Raw genomic sequence first — 16353 nt, 5'->3', positions numbered from 1 at the left:
ATCCCAGGCAGCACCCAAGGGAGCGTGTTTGGGCCTGCTGCCGAGCATCTTCCCTGCACCTCGCCCTGAGCCAGCAGTGCCAGGGCCCTGCACCCCACTCTTGTGCTGGCAGCCAGAGAAAGCTCTGCCTTGGGCTGCTTCTGGGCTGGGACAAGCGTGGGGATCTCCAGCACCAGAGTGGGGTTGAGCTGGCAGTGCTGGCTGGCATCGAGATGGCATCGAGCACCTTGGTTTCAGGACAGGGACGGGCTTGGGCAGGGTGCAGTGGTGCCCAGTTGGGCCCTCTCTCAGCACACCCTGGGGTGGGGGAGCCTGCAGCCACCCAGCTGGGCTCTGCAGAGCTGGGGGAGCATGGAGGGATGGGGATAGAACCCCAAAGGGCTCCTCGCAGTGCCTGGGGTGTGAGGGGGTGCTCAAAGTGCCCCCCAGACCTCTTGCTTGATGGAGGCAAGTAGGAGAGAAGGGAGGGAGATAGCAATAAACCCAGGTGGGGTGTCCAGCAGGGATGACACAGGGCGGAGCCCACTTGTGCCCTCTGCTTTTCTGGGTGGAAAGGGATGCTCCTGCTCCTGCCTGCACACTGGGTGTCTTGTGCTGCTCTGCAGCTCAGCTCCGGGAGCCTCCACTGTACCCATGTGTGTGGGGTGCAGTGAGGCTGCCAGCAGGATGAGTCCTGGGGCCAGCTCCCACCCTGTCCTCTCCTGCCTGGCCCTGGACTTTGCACAAGGGAGGCTTCAAGAAGGCGGCTGCAGGCAAAGGCAGGATGGGGGGGAAGTGGGCAGGGGGCTGTTAATCAGTAATGCAGCTCTTCCCAGGGATGTGGGCTTGGCAGGAGCAGGGTGAGAGGCGGGGCCTGGCAGGAACTTGCAGAGGACGCGAGTGTCCCTTTTTGGGAGTCCATGCAAACCCCTTTTGCTGTAGCTCCCCTCCTGCGCAGGGCAGCTGGGCTGGTCATGGTGCTGACAAACATCTCCCCTGTCTCTGAGCTGCCACAGCAGTGCTGAGGATGTGTGGATTCAAGCGAGAGTGTTGCAGAGAGCGCCTGTTCAACCAGCTGTGGAAACACCTGCAAGCTGATGCAGGTCTGAGGGAAGGCTCGTGTGCCCGAGAGATGGGCTGGTTTCTCCAACCGCCTTAGCTCATCTGAAGGTTTCTTCACAGTCTTTTGTTGAGCCTCTGCTGCAGCTGTGGAGGCAGGCAGGAGCTGGGGGTACCACAGGGAAGCCAGAGCTGGGCATGGGATACATCTCCTGGCAGAACAACTCCTGGGCATGTGCTACCCTGTGGATCTGATGTCTGCATTTGGGCAGCCCTATGAGCACGGTGTCACCTCAAGTGTGTCTGCTGCTGGCTGCAGCGTGAGCAAGGCTGTGTCCTTGTGTTCCTGGGGCTGTGCTGCACATGGTCCCCTCTCCTCACTCCTGCAGGTGAGGAAAGGCAGGGGGTGTGAAAGTGTTGGTGTTGCCAAAAGAATTAACACCCTGCTGTTGTGCCCTGTAAATCTTTCAAGTGTTAGAGGCTGGCTTTATCCCCCCGTGTTACAGTTTAATGGTTTCCGTTGGCAATAACCTGGCCCTGTGTTCTAGGGTTATTGATTTAAGGTCTGTTGTGGAGGGTGTGAGGGTTGCAGAAAGGTGTTTTCCTGCTGCCACACTGGCGGCAAAGGCGCCACTGCAAAAAGGAGGCAGGAGAGTGGGGAGCGGTGCACAGCTCTCTGGACGTGTGGGTGCTGGCAGAGCTGTCTGGAGAGGGTCAGAGGACAGCAGCACTTTGGACCACTTCCTTTGCTCAGCCCTACAGCTGGCAGGCACGGCTGCAGCTGCACACAGATGTATCCCCTGAGGTCTGACACAGGCGGGACGTGCCTGCCTTTGGCTCGTGTTGGAGCTGTGTGTGTGGATGGTCCCCAGCTCTGTGTGCCTCCCTGCTGCCAGCCAGACCACCCTGCTGCACTGCATACAGCCCAGCCTGGGAGCTTGGACCTGGACCTCCCAAGGCAGAGCCATGCCTTAGCTCTCCTCTGTGCACACCAACAGGTAAGTCCTGCTGGTGGTTGTATTGCTGGCCCAGAATAGATCCCCTTCACCTCACAGGTGCCATTTGGGAGAGGCTGGGGTGCAGCTCATGTACAGCCTTTGCCCTGCTGGCATCACCAGTACCTGTGGGGTTTCCCCTGCCAAAGGCATACCAGAGGTGAGGGGCAGAGCTGGGGCTTTATAGGGACCCCAGCTCCTGCGGGGAGTCTCTCAGAAGCGCATCTGCTTCACTCCAGGCACACAGTGCATGTAGGACAGCCAACATTCCTCCTACAGGTTGCAGCATCCTTTGGCATCCTTTGCTGCCTGTGTGAGTGGCTCTGCTCTGAGCTGCAGCAGCCCATGGCTGGGGACTACACAGGGGGATGTTTTCTGAGAGGTCACTAGGTGGACCTGAGGTTTTCACAATATTTCTCTTCAAGGTACTCTCAGCCTTTTCCCTTTTCTTCCTGCTGCAGACTTCACTGTCTTGTGGTTGTCCCTAACACTTCCTGAACCAGGAACCTGAACCCTGCCGCCTGTGCCCTTCTGCTGGAACAAAATTCCAAGGGGCTGGTGCTGATTTCACACCTTCCTCTTCCCTTTCCTTTCTCATTCCCTCTTGCATTAGTATGCCCTAGATGTGATCTCCAAGCTAGAAAGCAGCCAGAAGGGCATCCACAGTGATCTTTCATTGTAGGCAAAACCTGGAAGATGAGGGGCCTGTGCTCCATGCATCAGCTGATTTGGACCCCATGTGCAAAAGGCAGCAGGGCAGCACGAGGCTCTGACAGCAGCATTCCTTGCACACCCCTGACCGGGGCTGGAGGCTGTACAGCCCTTGTCCCCATTGCTTTGCAGAGTTCAACAGCAACAGCAGAGCCCCTTATCTTCAGGAAAGGTTATTCTGGGACCTTGGAGCTGGATGCTGCCAGGTGCTGAGCACCCACATTGCAGTGAGGCGGGTTTCCTTTTCCACACTTCGGATGTTCACACTTAAGATCCAACTTAAGATGTTCAGTGAGCTCATCCTGAAAGCTGACAGAGACCCCTGTGGGGAGAGGTGCCAGGCACGAGCCTGGTTGTGTGACGGTCCTTGCTGTTTGCACCCATTCCCTTCCTTGGGACCACCAGCCCTTCAGATGCAGACTGATCCCACACATGCAAGAGCTCAGAGGTCCTGACTCAAAGAGAGGCTGCTTCTGAGTCACGTCTGTGCCTCCCCAGCCTGAGCTCCTTGCACTGGGAATCTCAGAGGATTCTCTTCAGGGAGTCTCTTTTCTGGAACCTCTTCAGGGTACCTGCAGAGAGGGGCCATGGGAGTTTGGTGCTGGGATCACTGGAAATATGGGCTCGGAGGAGCTCCTGAGAGCTGGGGGAGATGCTCTTCTCCCTGTGGCTTCCAGAGCCTGCAGGTTTGGGGTTCCCTCACTCTCACACCTTCTCTGTTGTCTTACACATCCCTTGTCCCAAATTTCTGTCTGCCTACAAGCCCTGGAGGTTAGCCAGTAGTGGTTCGTGCTTCCAAGCTGTGCTTGTACAGCTGAGAGCCTGGGTTAATTCCCATGTTCCCTCTGGCGGCTGCTTTTGCTGTTATCGTGTGTACTCGTGTTCACATTGGGGCAGTCCTCCAGGGTCACTCTACAGTCAAGGGTCCTGCAGTTGAGGGTAAAGGGGCAATGATTGTTCTGCTGGTGCCTCTAAGCCAGACACTTGCTCCACTCATCCCAAAACTAGGCACTGCAGATGCTTCCTGCCTTCTCTCCACAAAAAAGCTGCAGCTGTGACATGCCACAGGGAGCAAGTAGGGAGATTAAGGGACCATCAGGTCTGCAGCCTGGTGATGGCAGGGAAAAAAAAAAAGCATAGGATCTAGAAAATGGATGTGAACTTAGAGAAGTGCAAAAAACTCCCAACCAAAACCCAAAACAACACAAAACAAAAATCCAAACAAACAAAACCACACAAAAATGCAACTGCAATTTTTCTATCAGTCCAGGAAAATTCCCTCCTGACCCTAATCTGGCAATAGCATTAAGCCTTATGGGTGAGCAGACCTCTGGGACTGTAATGCTGGGAGCACCAATGCATGAGGCCCAGAGCTTGTCTTCAGTGCTCTGGAAGGACAGCCTTGGTACCTTTAGAGGGAAATGAAGGGGGAAATTGTTTACTCTTCATCTTCAATGTGACCAGCAGAAACCTGGAAGGCTGGGGCTGAAGCAGCACCTCCTCCAAACAACCCTAGCACTGCTGGCTCCTTGGCCAGCCAGGAGCTGTATCCCAGGCTGAGCTGCCCATGCCCAGGGCTCCTCCATTTAGAAGTTTATGGAGGGAATTCTACTAAACTGAATGTTAAATTGATCCGGGTTTCTCTGCTCCATTACCCTTCTTGGGAGGCTGGTCCAGAACTTTGCTCCTGACAAGGCTAGAAACGTTCCAATGCACAACTTATTCACTAAACTTACTCATTATTTTGTGCCATTATTGTGTGTCTTACAGATTTGTCTTAACATTTTCTTATTTACAATTTTCTTGCAGTGTTTCTTCAGAAATACATTCATCTCTTCTCAGCCTCTGTCTGGCCAGAACAAGCCAAATTCTTCTAGCTTGATCTTCATCAGCTGGTGTTTGTTTGTCTCTGTATCCAAATACTTTTTCTCTGTGCAGTGGAAATTTATTCTTCCTGGATGCAGAGCTACAAGGATATTCTGAAAGAAGTCTCACAATGCCTTGCGCAATGGCAGTAATGTTTCTGTCTCTGCTAAAAATAACTTGTCTGATGCATCCTAGCATCATGACATTCCTTTTTCACAGAAGCATCATGCTGCTGCTTCACATTCATCCTTTAGTGCAGTAAGGTCTTTTTATTCCTTCAGTGCCTCCATTTTATCAGTTTATAGCAAATGTCCTTTCTGCTGGTCCCTAAGTGTCTAAGTTTTACCTTTCTGCTGTAATATTTCACCCTAGTTCCCCCATCTCTTGACAAGGTCAAGGGCCCCTTCTTTTTCCTCCATGACAAACTACTTCTCTCAGTACTTGCAATCCCTCCCAACTCCAGCTGCCTCCGCATTTTGGGAGCTGTCACTTGGCTCCTCTGAAATTTCCAACAGATTTACTAACCTGAATTTATTCCTAAGACACGTGGTTAATATCCTTCCTGCAGCCTGGCCATGCTTTGTTTTTATGCAGCTTGGGCAGTATGGACTCATCTTCACCTTTAGCAGCAGTTTCTCCTGGCTCATAGTGCATCATCCTCAACTCCGAACCGAGTGCCTCAGACTAAGAAGCTGCCAGTCTCATCTGAGTATAATTTCTATTGCACTCTTCCTGTTCCTTTAGGTATCTCATCATTCCCTGTGTTGTCCTAATCACCTTTACTGAAACAGAGTAAAACCCAGTTTTGAGGTTTGACTGCAGCTGGCTTGAGTCTCCTCTTCCTCCACCCCTCTCCTTGCTGGCTCTACCTGTGCTGCTGTCTGCTCCTCACTGCAGGTCTGCTGCCTGGCTGATAGAGCACTCTCCCCATTCACTAAGACCATGTCTGAAATAATGCTGTGGTTTATGTTGCCATGAATCGATAACGAAATTTGCTTTCTGTCTTGTCAGAGGATACCTGAGCCCTGCTGTTCTGGCACTGTTTATTGCCTGGCATTCACTGGGAAATTAAAGGCTATGATTGCACTATTTCTACTCTTCATTCTTCTGGTAGCCTTAGAGACAGCACAGTTTATGCTCGACGCTGTTTCTGTAGCCAACCCCTGAGAATACCTGTGCAGGGCCCTCTTTACTACCGTTTCTCACACCTCCTCAGGACATATCTTATCCATGTCATCCCCTTTCATGTCCTTACAACAACCTGTTTTACTAGCAGTGCTTCACAACTTCCTGCTTTCCTGGTGCTCCCAGCTATCTTCCCTGCATGCTTATCTCTGTGGCTTCGTCCCAGGTGTCACTCTCTGCCCCTGTCAAGCATCCTGACGCATTGGGGTGCACCGTCCTCTGGCTCATCATATTTTCGGTATTGGGATGTGACCACAGCAAATAGCACAACTTATGGAGAAGCCCACAGAATCAGTGGCCACAGGCTGCGCACAATCTTAGAAGGAGGAAGAACTTGTACCAGGAATGAATGAGGGAGATAAAGGACATGATGTTTCTACTTTAACCTCAGACGATTCTGGTTAGCTGGCAACGGAGCCTGAGGAGATAACACTGTTACGACAAATGGGTTTAACACCTCCCAGCTTAATTCAAGGGAAACCCACAAGTCCATGTGAAAACACTAGGCAAGGTAAATTGAGGATGGCTGGAAGGCTTAGTCAGTGGGTGAGTTACAAGGCTGTGAAATTGTGTATGATATCAATACTGTGTACAAACTCTCTTCCCAGGTGAACTGGTGAGTACTGGAAACTGCATCTTTAAACAGTTTATTTTTAGAGGCAAGAAGTGTGTAGAGAACTAGCAGAAAATACATTTTCTGTTACCTAGAGACAGTTGGAGTGTGTTCCTAAATAAAGAAGCTCTCCTGCAAGTACCTGGGGGCAAAGGGATTCCCAAATACCACTTGTTTGCTAGAGCAGTGCTGGATAGCCTTAGAAAATGGAAGTTTAACAGCCCTAAGCCATGCAGCCCAAGAGTGGACATGCTTGGCAGTGTCATTCAAATGGCCTGATAAGGCTAACCAGCAAGATGTCTACAGTCCATCAAAGGTCTCATGAAGCGCACATGGGACATTTATGGTGGTGTACAATGAAAATGTGCAAACTGGGCAATGTCTGTGTATCAGAACTTCCAAGACCTGGAACTTAGCATGTAGACAAAGCATGTAATTGGTTAAAGAAACTCACATTAAGTGTATAGCAGAAGATCATAACCTTTGGTGAAACACATGGTACAATACATGAGGAACTGGTTCAGACTATGCTTGGGCTTTTATAGGCTTTGAAGCCTGGCTGATGGACAGTTAGACCACACTCTGGTCCATTTTCACCAGTGAGCAAGAGTGCTACCTACAATCTTGTATGAGTGAAGAGACCTGCAGGGTATATCTGCTCATGAATTGTAGCTGCCACTGGAGGAAAAGGAATAAATCAGAGTCCTCCAGATGCTGGTGGAAGCAGACTCCAGAGAAGGCAATGCTATTAATGGCCTGGATAAAAGGAATAGGTCAGAGCAGGACAGGGTGTCTGGAGTGCCAATAGCAACCATGAGAGGTGACAGCAGCCAACACCAGTTACTGCTATGGACAGCTGTTCCCCTAATCCCCAACTCTGTCAACATCTCTGAACATCTCTATATAAGAGCAAGGTTGGTGAAGCAGTAACCCCTCCCAGAACCTAAAGCTGGGCTCAGTTTTGTCTTTGTTGCCTCTCTCATGCAGTGCTTTGACTAGCAGCTAATTCCTCAGACCTTGGTGCTTCCCATTTGACTATTCACTTCTGAGCCATCTATTAACAAAATGTCTGTAAGTCAACAAGGACTGAAATCCAGTCTGAAACCACCAGTCACCACCCTATTACTGTAGCAATATTTCCTTCAGCCTGCTGGAAGGCGCATCATGGAGGGAGGCAATTACAAGGCTGGACCCAAACTTCAGTAGAAATTATACATATACCCACTGCTGTTAAACCACAGCTGCCTGGGAGGTGGTGCAGGATACTCAATACGTAGCAAAAAAACCCCAACATTCGGATGTGCACAACTGCCTTTGGTAACAGTAACCTCTAGTCAAGGCTGTTTTTCTTGACTGTTCTTCCCTTAAAGCTTGCCATTGGGCCCCTGAGTCCCTGTAGGCTTCCTCCTACTGTGTAAAACATGTTTTTATTAGTAATCTTCATGGGTTTGGAAAGCTTCTGTTCAAGAACTATTTTGGCTGGCCTGGATGTGTTGGGTTGTCTTTTTGGGTTTTGGTTTTTAATTTAACTTGGCAGAGTTTGGGTTTTTCTATATTTCTTCTTTGGCCATAACTTACACGTTTTGAAGGAGGTCTTTTTACTTGTAGATGTCTCCTTTGCTCAGCTGTTTGACTGTGCCAGACTTGAAGATTTTTGTTTGGTTGTTGTTAATATATTTCAAGTGATGGCATATGTAAAGCTTTAAATACAGGGTCCCGATGTCGTTGTAAGCCTTTTGTCCTTTCATCACCTACTTCAAAATTCTTCTGAATTACTTTCCTGACTTTTATACTTATTCCCTTTTGAAGGAGAATATACCCGTATCGCCTTTAGGTTACATTGCACCACAGTGTATTTTTTGCTGCTTTTTCCTCTCCTGCAGTAATATTGGATCCAAGCACATCGTGTTTGTTAGCAACTATTCACTATTACATTTCAAACTCCTGTGTACTCTATGTACTACTAGTGGCTAAATCTAGAGTTCCTCTTCCACTTGGTTCCTCTAAGTGGTCATTCTAAGAACTATTCATTTATCAGGCCTAAAAATACAGTCTTTGCATCATTCTTTGACATGGTATCTACCTGGTCTATATGGAGGTAATTAATATCTCCCATTATAATTATGTTTTTTCCCCTGAAAACCTCTTAAAGTCCTTCAGCTGTTTTTCATTCCACTATTGTAATCAGGTAGTTAATAGTATATGCTCAGTATTACTTAGAAACATGTCAATATATGATGGTCTCTGGTAGTTTAAACAACATCCCAGGCTTCTTCCCTACCCTCTCCCTTCAGCACCCCTTCCTTCTCCTTCTTTCCTCTTCTTTCCCTCTCCTTCTTTCCCTCTCCTTCTTTCCCTCTCCTTCTTTCCCTCTCCTTCTTTCCCTCTCCTTCTTTCCCTCTCCTTCTTTCCCTCTCCTTCTTTCCCTCTCCTTCTTTCCCTCTCCTTCTTTCCTTCTCCTTCTTTCCTTCTTCTTCTTTCCTTCTTCTTCTTTCCTTCTTCTTCTTTCCTTCTTTATGGAACCTGGACAAATATTGTTCTAGGAGCCTGAATCATTTTCTGTGGCTTCACATCTTGAGCTGCTGCTCTGGCAATCATCTTCTTACTGAAATGAGACAAGATCTTACATTGGCTTGGGGTTTTTTCTTGCTGTTGTTGCTTTTTAAAAATAAAATGCACATGTTCAATGTCTAGCTCTGGGCTCTGCTCCATGAAAATGTCTTCCTTCACCAGCTCCGTTTTCAGTTTGCTGAATGTACATTTGTAACTGAAAAGAAAACTTCTATCACCTTGGAGAAGGGCAGAGAGATTTTCTAGCTCCATGTGCTCCCCCCATCTTGCCACATAATGGCAAGAAGCATTTCACAGTCATTGCTGATTCAGGCCAGCTGATTGTGTATCACGTTCAGCCTTTTATACCCATGCTGGAGTTCTTGTCAGGTATGCAATGGTAATCACTCCCTAATTTCCTCAGTATCTATTCAGAAACTGGCACTACATTTGCCACTTTTCACTTCCTCGTTACCTAGGCCAGCTTAAGTAGAAGGTTGCACACTGCATCAAATAATTTAGTGGTTTCATATCTGAAAGGCTTGAAAGTCCTTGGGCAGGTGCTATCGCAATTAGCCATTTGTCACTGAGTCTCCAGCACCTCCCTCATGCCTTCATAGTGACCACAAACACATTTAACGTTGAGCACAGTTTTGAACATGGCTGTGAGTGCAGGACACCAATGTCTGAAGCCATTCTTGAGTGCTGCCTTTATTGCTTTATTATGTCAGGTTTGGAGCTCTTTCGTGAGCAACTTTAAGCTCTCAAACTCTTTGAATCCTTTGTTTTGGGGACACTATACCCATCAGGTTGCTGGTGGGGAAAGCTTGTAAGGTGCACCTGCCTGTTCCCTTACTTCTCTCTAGTGGTTAGGATGCACTAAGCCTTCCTCTGAGCTACCTGCACGCTTGGTTGATTTAATGTTTTGTTGTTTCCTGTTTCTGTAGCATTTATGGTTTTGGCCAAGCTCCTTAATGACCCAGAAGACCATGTTATCTGCTAATTACCCAGCTAAGAGCTTTAGAACTATATTGAGATTGCCACCATTCTTGCAAATTTGGCTGAGTCAGACCAAAGTTGATTTAGTTCCTGCAAATTCTCTGACAGCCAGCTGTGGCAGGTAGCTGACCTTTTTCAGTTTTTTTCCTTTCCTTTTTCCTCTCAAGTGGGGGTAAAGCAGAACCCAGTGGTTATCTGTTCCTTTAGCAGCAAAATGGCTCGTCCATCACACACGTGTATGACCAGCCTCATGTGAACAGAAGTGTCATGCAGAGGAGATATGCTTAGTATGTGCGAGGGACAGTGGCACTGGCGCAAAGCACACAGAACTGAACCAAGTCTGCTTTCCTCTGGATCATGGAAGGTGCCAGATGCAGCCCCAGCGACAGCTGAAGGAAAAGATGTTTTGCAACCTCATGCTTTTCTAAGGGCAGTTGCAAAACTCTGTGGACATGTGCAGGGTGGAAAAATATTCAGTGTTGTATTCATCAGCAACCCCCATCTTGAGGGTTTTGTATGTATGGATTTGGATTTGGAGGGCATCTGTGTTTAAGTGAAGGGTTTTATCTATTATCTTCCTACAATATCCCCATTCTTGATTTGTTTTGTTTTTGTTTTTTTTGTTTTTAAACCCATCCTGAGACTTTTGCAAGTACAGCATTACATACATTCAGCCTCTGATAAAGACAAAATAACTATGTTAAGTCGTGTTTGCTGCAGACAGCTTGACTGTTCCAGCTTTATCCTAGTTTCAGGTGAATGTTTCCTCATCTCCTTGAAAGTTACAAGTTGACCTAGTGTTCACCTTGCTGCATGCACCCTTCCTTTTATTACAGAGGTGATCTTTTCTAGTCCATTTATTCAGCCCTCTAGCTTTCCTGTTTCTTTAATGGGGATGAACTCACTGCTGTAAACCCCAGATTATTACTGTCCACCTTCTGAATCTATTGCTTTCTATCTACATTAATATTCCAATTACTGACAACACATTGTCTTGTGCACTGAAATCCATCCTAAGCTTAATGAATATCTCTCTTGCTTTCAGGCTGATTGTCCATCTCTAGTGAAGCTGCTATTGCACGTTACAATAAAACTCTCTGAGAAAGGGATCTAATTGCTGCCCCTTCCTTCATCCATTCTGCACCCACTCCATGGTGGTTTCCAGACCACTGCCCAGCAGTGTCAACCACAATGTTTCCTGCCCCGCTATGTGCGGACCATAGCGTGCATGGATCTGTGCTGCCCTCAACTTGAGAGCCTCTCCTCTACCATTCTCATCTGTTGCAGGACGTATAGTTGTACCCACAGTGTCAAGCTTTGCTTGGATGGAGTGACTTCTGCTGCACAGCACATGCTGAGTGCCTTGTCAAAGGTTCATTTTGCGTCTCTTCCCATTGACTTGGGTAGACACTCCAAGCTGCAGTGTTGGCCTGTGATCAGTCACAGTTTTCTCTATCAGGTTGTATTTCAGAGTAGGATGGAGTACAGAGGTTTGCATGAGCTCCTCCCCACAACGGAGGGAAGGGACAATCACCCCGTCTTGGCTTGCATTATATTAACTTTGTAATCCAAAGTTTGCTGCAGGGATCAATCTTGTCCTGGCGAGAAAACTGAGAAGATAATATCTCTTTCTCGTTACTATAAATCATTTAACAAAGGCAATATATTGGAATTAAGCCACATTCCTCAGAAGGAGGCATGTTTCTTCTTAAACTTCAGTGAGGTCTCATTTGTTGCTCTACTTGACAGGACACAGTCTGTGTTTGGTTCTGCTTGGCTGGGGGCTCCGCAGAAGATCGGGTTGCTTGCTTCTTCATTTGAAAGCTTCCGGTGTGTGGATAGAAGCGGCGTTTGCGTGACATGGTAATATACGTTGCTGATGACTGGCAGAGGGTTACTAAATTGAATTTGTGCCTTTTTTTCTCACCGGTCTTTGTTCATACTTGTGATTCAGTGCGGCCTGCCTGAGGCTGCCGTACCTCACATTTCCACTGGGCAAATTTCTTTCTCACCTTTCCCTACTTCCCACACCATCCCTCCACAGCAGGAGCTCTGCCTAATCTAGTCTCTCCCTCCAGCATGGGAGGTGCTGCCCTAGGGATGAATCCCAGCCTCCTTGTCTGGGGCCCACAACAGAGGCTGGCTGAACCCGGAGAAGCTGCAACACCCCTGTCTCTGAGGGGGCCCATTACTGACCCGTCAGTGTGCATGCACTTGGCAGTGTGCTGCTGCCTGTAGCAGATCTACAGAAAAGTGTTTTGCTGGCATATTCACTTTAGAAAGAGGATAGTCCGAGGCTGCCTGTGCTAGTTGCACTTCACAAAATCGTTAGGGTTGGAAGAGACCTCTGGAGAGCATCCAGTCCAATCCCTCTGCCACGGCAGGGCCATCTAGAGCAGGTTACACAGGAACGTGCCCAGGCGGGTTTTGAATGTCTCCAGAGAGGGAGACTCCACAACCCCCCTGGGCAGTGGACTCCACCACCCACCTGTTCAGTGCTCTGCCACCCTCAGTGTAAAGAAGTTCTTCCTCATGTTGAGGTGAAACTTTTGTGGTTTAGTTTGTGGCCATTGCTCCCCGTCCTGTTGCTGGGCACCACTGAAAGTGTCTGACACCATCCTCCTGGCACCCGCCTTTGAGATATTTATATGCATTCATGATATACCCCCTTAATCTCCTCTAGACTAAACAGGCTCAGCTCCTGCAGTCTCTCCTCATAAGAGAGATGCTCCAGATTTCACTTCAGCTGGCCCATTCCATTCAAACATCTGCTGTGCTGCTGGAGAAGGTGCCACATTCAGAATGGGGTTGCCTCAAGCACCAGCCACACAGGAACCAGCCTCTTGCAAATCAACAATTTACGGTCCACCCCCTTCTTCCATTTTTGTGTATTCATACTGCAGGACCAGAGGGGCAGGCGATTTATGGGATGAAGGGGAAAATCATGCTTCCACTGAATCCCATAAAGGCCATGTGGATTGATGGGGCTGGGGCCATTTTTTATTTCTTCTGCTTCCCTGCCTCCGGCATCTCTGGGGCTGTAATGATACTGGGTGTGGGTGAGAAGGCAGGTTTCTGCTCCAATGTCTTTCTGAGTGCTTTCTGTTCCTATGACAAAACGGATGTTGGAGAGACTTGCTGTAGAATCTGCCTTGAAGACTTACCTCTGAGATGCCAGGCCCTGCTCGGTGTTAACTGAAATTGTCTGCAGCTCATTAACATCAAAGCATTTTCTTCACTGGTCTGGGCAGCTCAGTAGTAACCAGCAGATGAACCAGTGAACAGCTACGCTCTCCGTTAAGCTTTGCCTGCAAACAATTAACATCAAAGGGGAGCCACTGTGAAACAGGGGAAAAACAATGCTCCTGCTGCAGCAAGTCTCATGGCTGCTGGGGAAGCAGGGGGAGGCTGAAGTTCTGTCCCAGCTAGAGTTTGTGCTGAGACATTTGCAGGAGTGAGCAGAGGAATGGCTGCTGGGGCCTGCTGATGGTGTTGGCCAAGGGAATGGTAGATCCACTTCGGTTTCAACAAAACTGTCTAGTCGTGTTGATGGCAGCATGGTGCAAGCTCTGGTGTATCAGACCAGTCCAGCCTAATCCTGGGATCAAGTCAATTCTGCCGTTGCCTTGGTATGTTTGTGATTGCTCACTTAGCTGCTGCTCTTGATGGGTTTCCTGAGGCCAGTCCCTCTGGTTTTTACACCCTTCTTCTCCATTTATCCGAACACAAACGTTTTGGATAGCGATTCCAGATGTTGCTGCCTCTTTTAAGTGGACCTTGACCCTCTGTTTGCTCTTCCTCACAGGAGGCCTGTGGAATTAAACCATTTTTTAGATGACAGGACCATTCCCTTCCTCTAGCTCTCAAGCACTTTCTCCTGCTTTATGTACTGGATCCTCCGGTTCATGCTTTCCTCGTCCTCTTCCACTTTGCTTCGGCAGTGGGTAAGAAATCCAAGTCATTGGTATTTATCATGCTAACAGTCTGTGATTAGCCCTGGGGGCCAGCAGGGGTTGGAAAATGAATTAATTCTCATATGTATCCAGTTAGAGATGAGAAGCTTTTTGGTAAGTGCTGCATCAGCACAGAATAGAAACTTGGGGCTCTCTCAAAGACTTCACTATCTAAACATCAGTATAGGAACAGAGGCTTGCTAAAAAAGAGAACAACAGAACTGGAACTCTCATTAATAAGTGCTGAGGGTCAAGATTAGAGATAGTATAACCACAGCGCAATGTGCCAGCCAGTACATGCTTCCTGCCAGCTCTGCTGTGGGAGTGCTAACCTCCAGCCACAGGGCAGATGATAGGAGCTGCAGGGCACAACCAGAACAGTTAAAGCTATCAAGGTTTTCATGAGTCAAAGTTGTAGGATGTGACTTTCAGGCAAGGTATTTTCTGCAGAAGGCAGATGTGCTTTGTGGAAAAGCATACCCAATTCTGTTCATGCTTGCTTGAGAAAAAGGTGTGTTCAAAACCGGTCAGCTGAAGGACAGCTAATACCATCTGGGCAATAGTCAAACTGCCACAGAAGAAGGAACTTATTTATCTTATCTACCCTAGAAGAAGGAGGGACACATGGAGGCTGCGCACAGATTTGTGATAGGGGAAGGCTTGGGAGAAAAGATGTTTCAAAGGGCACTTCAGCACTGAGTGTAAGTGGATTGGGGAACAGAGTCGCTGCTGTGCTGTGAGTAGGTCTGCAGCCATGAGGGAAAGGAAGTCTGGGGAGAAGTCTCCTGAAAGTAGTTAGCAGTAGCAAGAAACCAAACCTCCTCTGAAATGGAGACTGATAAATTTAAGACCCGCATCAAATGACCCAATTTTCTGTCACAGCAGGGATGCAAACTGAGTGCAGAAGAAACAATGAGATAGTAACAGCCTGGTGGCCAATACCTCTGCTGCCTGCAAGCTCACCACTGCCAAGTTTATTCTGTGGGCATCAGAGCAAGAGAAGACTCTTGCAAGGAAATATTTGCAGGAAGGCTCTCATGAAGACTGCAGTGGGCAGGCATTAGTCCTGGTTTATCTGGGCTGTTAAGGTGCAAGGTCAGCAACCACTGGCCACTCTAGCAGCTTGTCCACCTGCTGTTGTAGCTACTGTGCAGACTTCAGGCAGAAGTTCCCTGCTGGAGTCTAGAGCATTCAGGCAGCAATCCTTTTGTTTAGGTCATCTACCTCTCAGGGAAGAAGTACTTTTTCTGTGGTTAGTACAGTGCCCAACAGACTTTTGAACTGATTCTAGCAAGAGGCATGTCTTTGAGTGGAAAGAAGATACCCTACTGCCAACACAGGGATTCTGGAAATGGAGACATGCAGACTCCAGTGGCTCATCACACTGAAAACAGGGTGGAAAGAAGACCAGGTTATCACCAACAACTAAAGTGAAGTGCAGCTAAGGGGATCATTCCTGAGCAGAGGTGCCCAAAGAGCTTTCTCGCTGTTTATAGCAGGGAAATTCTGCTTTCTGTCTTTACACCACTAATGGCTTTCCAACCAGGACTGGCATTCCCTGGTCACTAAACCTGTCTGCTCCATTCATGAAAACAAACTTCACTCTGCCCTCTTCTCAAGGAAGCTGCACACTTAAATGGGCTTTTGCTTCTTGCTATTCTGGTTGCTGTCTGTTCCACCTCCTATGGTTAAAAACCATCCTCTGACTTTCTTCATGATGATATTAACAGGCCATTAATAACCTGTCCTTATGGTTCCATTTGGCTTCAGATAGTTCTGTCCCTTCCTTGGAATTTACACCTCCTGGAATCTCTCCAGTACACAGGCAGAGCAATCGCAGCTCCATTTACTTTCCTTTTGCTGGACTAGCCAAACTGAGCTGACCTGTTCTCCTTTTGTAGGACAGGCTCGTTGCTCTTGTACCTACATGCACCAACAGCCAGCTGTGTGCCTTTTGGAGTTCCCTTTGAATAGAATAGCTGGCTTACTGCAGCTGCAACTGCACCTGAGTGGCAGCTTAAACACTCCTCTATCTCCACAGGAAATATCTTATCTGGGACATCCTACCACCACATCTGCATACAGCCAGCTCTGACTCTGCCTTCCAAACGCCCTAATAGTGTGTGTCTTGGCTAGATGAGGGTAATGGCTCTGGAGGTTAGGAATGGGGAGTGAAGGCCACAACTCCTAGGCTTCACTCTGGCCTTGCGGCAGGGTTTGTGTTAAGACACTTCACCTCGCCGAGCTCATTCCCTGAGCTTGCAGAAAGCTGGTGCCAATGTTTTCCTCCATTGCAGGCAGTAGCACGCCTTCCCCTGCCTGCCAATGTGCTCATGGCTTGCCATCAGAAATGGTGTCATTGCATCAGCCCCCTGACAGTGTCTGAGCTCACCAGAGGGAGGTCTTTGTGGTGTAGGGCTGAAGAGTAAATGGACACCCCTAA

The sequence above is a fragment of the Strigops habroptila genome, chromosome 5 (genome assembly GCF_004027225.2).
Source record: "Strigops habroptila isolate Jane chromosome 5, bStrHab1.2.pri, whole genome shotgun sequence".
NCBI lineage: Eukaryota > Metazoa > Chordata > Aves > Psittaciformes > Psittacidae > Strigops > Strigops habroptila.
This window is presented reverse-complemented; position numbering follows the sequence as displayed.